Genomic DNA, 5,000 nt, shown 5'->3' with positions numbered 1-5,000 from the left:
TTTGTATAATATATATATGTATGTTTCTGTGTGCATGTGTAATAGAAATCTATAAGGAAACTGGTATACACATGCTTATACGTATATCCACACATATATACATGCATAAATGTATATATACGCCAATATACGTGCATTTATATTTATATGCTTGTGTGTGTGTGCGCGCGCGTGTGTGTGTATGCGAGCGCGCACCTCTGTGTATGTACATGCATGAATGAAATTCTCATAAACATAAGTTTACATCATTTGTTCCCTACGCCTGTTTCACTATTTAGATCTTCAGATCGACAGCATTGGATGTTCTCTGTGCAACTAGATACATGACCAAATGATTATAAGTGGAGATCTGAAATTAACGAACATCTACTTGAACACACAAGACATACTACCAATTTGTGTGTGTGTGTGTGTGTGTGTGTGTGTGTGTGTGTGTGTGTGTGTGTGTGTGTGTGTGTGTGTGTGTGTGTGTGTGTGTGTGTGTGTGTGTATCATTTTTTTCTATCCTCTTTCAGTTTCTTCTGTTCTCCTTTGTGACATCTTCCTCCTATTTTCTCCTGCTTCTTCGTCATTTATATAATTATTTGCAGAACTTTACCATTTCCAATTTTCTTCTTATTTCACAAATTCTTTCTCTTTTCCACACCCACCGCCACGCACAAATATTCGTGTTATCTATATTTCCAGATTTTTAAATTTGCTTAATTTCTCCAGTTCTTTTCGAGATACATTGCTTTTCGTTGGAATTGAAATATCAATTTGGAGATTTTTCGTAACTTGATGGTCTTTTGTTACTAATATCAGAATAGAATTCTTTAATCTCCCTTTCTGTATGAAATGACACGTCCCTGAATAACGTCATTTTGTCATTCTCTGGAGATATCACGTGGTGTCTATTTCTACCAGTATGTTTCTGTAAATTTGCAAATATTGCAGATCGTATTGATTATTTGTAGATGTGTGAGCATATGCATGTATATATGTATGTATGTTTGTGCGTAAGTATGTGTGCCTGTTTGCATACATACATATATATATTTTAGTATATATATATATAAATTTATATATATATATATATACACACCACATACACACACATTCATACATACATACATACATACATACATACATACATACATAATACACACACACACACACACACACATATATATATATATATATATATATATATATATATATATATATATATATATATATATATATATATATATAAAGTAATTAGATTTAGATTCAAAATTGAAAATGGTACTTATGTTTAGGCACCAGAATATAGTATGGTATTATCCAAAAACCATTCTAAAAGCAAGGTGACCAAAAAATCAAAATAAGCAACACGGATTTTAAAGATGATTGTAGTACGCACGTTTCATGCTACTCCATTTATTTAAGTAATGCGAGCATTACATTAAATGCAATATGTAGAGCAATTTTCTGCTGCACAAAAATGTAGAAGATTACAGTAGAATAGACATATTATAATTGTGGCAACATTTAAAATCCAAGTGGGAAGAAGAATACATAAAAATCCATTTTGACATAGCCAAGGCTAGCAGGCTAGTAATTAGTTCTAGGTAGAATTCTAACTGTCTCTGATGTTATTGTCTCTTATCTAGTGGTTATAGTATAAGGAGCAATCACTTCTAAAGAAAGGGAAGGCGTAAGTATTATACATGGATATAGTTATAAAGGTTTCTCTGGTCAGAGTGGCAACACTATTTTAGTTTGGGTTTTTTACTGCTATCATAATGTTGGGGAATTAAACCGTAAGCATTTAGGTCAACAGGGCTTTTTCTTTAATTTGAATAAAGCATCAGTATTGTTATACATATACTAAGTATATATATATATATGGGAGAATTTACAAAAAAAAACAACAGACGAAGACAGGTGGTGTAAACAACAAATGGATGTATTAGTTTAACGCTCGGGAATAGAGAAAGTATTTGACGTTTCGAGCCTACGTTCTTCAACAGAAAGAAATAAGGAGAAAAATATATAAATGTAGTGGTCAGTGATATATATATATATATATATATATATATATATGTGTGTGTGTGTGTGTGTGTGTGTGTGTTATATACATATATATGTTATATATGTATATATATATATATATATATATATATATATATATATATATATATATATATATTTACATGTATGCATATATATATAATTTTATATATACACACACACACACACACATATATATATATATAATCACACACACACATATGTGCGTGTGAGTATTAGCATATGTATATATATACGTATACATACATACATTTACACGCTCACATACACCGATATTCACTCTCTCTCTCTCTCTCTCTCTCTCTCTCTCTCTGTGCATATACACACACACACACACACATATTCCTTCTTCTTATATATGCATACATACATATATACACGCGCATACAGAGATTGGGAGTAGAAAGAAAAGAAGAGAGAAAGAAAACTACTGAGAGAGAGAGAGGGAGAGAAGAGAGCGTGTGAGAGACATGCATATAGAGTGAAAGACAGAGAGAAAAGAGAGACAGAGAATAAAGGAGAGGGAGAGAAAGGAAAAAATACATTCATCATGTTGGTTTCCAATTCACCCAACACCACCACCACCAACAACAACACTTGCAGTGTCTCTCTGCCCTTGCCCACTCTCCCTCTGCCTGCTCTTTCTCTCTCTTTCACTCCTCCTCCTCCTCTCTCTCCATTCCACGACCAATACATCCACCACCCCCGCCATCCTTTCCACCATCTTAGTTAACAACAAGACAGAACAAAGGACACCTACAGACAACAGCTATATATCAACCAAGACTCTCAAGAAAACACTTCCTTCTCTCTTACCTTACTCTTACTATAACTCTTTTTCCCGCCTTCCCTCTCTCTCTCTCTCTCTCTCTCTCTCTCTGTATATATTACTGTTCCTTTCTCTTCCTCTCTCTTTATATATATATATATTGTTTTTCGTGCTCTACGCTCTCTTTCTCTCTTGCCCACAGTGGAATTATTTTTCCTGGTAACAAACTGCAATGAATTGTTAATGTGAATGACGGTGGTGTGTCGATGGTGATGGCGGTGGTGATGGTGGTAGCGTCGGTGGTGGGGATGATGGTGGTGTTGGTGTTGGTGGTGGTGTTGATTGTGATGGTAGATGTGATGGTGTTGCAGTGGTGGTGGTAGTGGTGGTACCGTGATGGTGGTCTGGTTGCGGAGATCGTGATGTTGGTCGATGTGGTAGATGATAAAGTGATGATGATGCTGTGTGGTTGTGCTGTGACGATGATGACCACTGGTGACATAGTGGTATTGTGGTACGTTGTGCAGGTGGTGGTGATGGTGGTAATGGTGGGTGGTGGTGGTGGTGGTGGTGGTGGTGGGGTGGTAGTAGTGGTGATGGTAATGGTGGTGGTAGTGATGGTGGTGGTGGTGGTAGTAGTGGTGGTGGTGGTGGTGGTTGTGGTGTTGATGGCGTTGGGGATAATCTTAGTGAGATTGGTGATGATGATGTTGAATAGAGGAGACGGATAGTAGTGATGGTGAATGGCTTAGAGACGATGGTGGCATATGGTGCGATGGTGGTGATGGTATGATGGTAGATAACAATTCAGGATGATGAGGGTAGTGGTTCTATCCTGAACACCAGTGCATGGTAGTAATGGTAGAAATCGATGGATGAATGGATGGACGGATGCTGGGACCACGTATAATGGTAAACGATGATCATAATATTGAAGCCGATGATGGTAGTTGGTTAGCAGTGGTGGTTGTGGTGGTGGTTGTGGTGGTGGTGTGAGTGCTAGTGTGGTTGATGTTGGCGATGCTGGTGCTAGTGATGGTGATGGTGTTGTTAATGGTGGTGGTGTTTGTAGTGGTGGTTGTGGACGTGATCGTGGTCGTGGTTTTGGTGGTGGTTTTGGTGGTGGTGGTGGTGGTGGTGGTGGTCGTGGTCGTGGTGGTCGTGGTTTTGGTGGTGGTTTTGGTGGTGGTGGTGGTGGTGGTGGTGGTGGTTGCATTGCTGATGTTAGTGGATGGAAGAGTGCAAATAAGATATAAATGAATATATATATATATATATATATATATATATATATATATATATATATATATATATATATATATGTATGTGTGTGTGTATGTGTGTGTGTGTGTGTGTGTGTGTGTGTGTGTGTGTGTGTGTGTGTGTGTGCAGGAGTGGCTGTGTTGTAAGAAGCTTGCTTCCCAACCACATGGTTCCGGGTTTAGTCTCACTGCGTGGCACTTTGGGCAAGTGCCTCCTGCTATAACCTCGGGGAGACCAAAGCCTTGTGAGTGGATTTGGTAGATGGAAACTGAAAGAAGCCCGTCGTATATATGTATATATATATATATATATATATATATATATATATATATATATATATATATATATATATATATATATATATATATATTTATATATATATCAAGGAACAGAACATTTTATATGCCACTCTGTTGAAAAATATACGAGTGCATTTTCTTCTCATTTATGTGTTCTGAGATTACTTACACACACACGCGCACACACACGCGCACGCACACACACACACACACACACACACACACACACACACACACACACACACGTATATATGGGTACGTAACGACAATGAAAATTAAAGCATTTTGAACAACAAAAGTTATAACCAAACAACAACAATAGCAACAATAACAATAACAAACTAAGAGCAATAGCAACAAAGAAAAACAAAAGCAATGGCTTTCGTCGCGGCAACAAGAATAGAAACGAGAACAGCAACCACAGCAACGTTAGCAACGGCGACCGCAACAATTGCAACAACAACATTGACAACATCGACAGCGACGACAATAATGAAAGAACTATGATATCAGTGGCAAAAACGACAAACAGCAAAGATACGTAGAAGAACATGCCTCAAGCACAAGAACAACAACAATAATAATGATAAAAAGAATTAATAAATTATAATAAT

The sequence above is a fragment of the Octopus bimaculoides genome, chromosome 16 (genome assembly GCF_046866305.1).
Source record: "Octopus bimaculoides isolate indiv1 chromosome 16, ASM4686630v1, whole genome shotgun sequence".
NCBI lineage: Eukaryota > Metazoa > Mollusca > Cephalopoda > Octopoda > Octopodidae > Octopus > Octopus bimaculoides.
Note: the sequence above shows the minus strand (reverse complement) of the source record.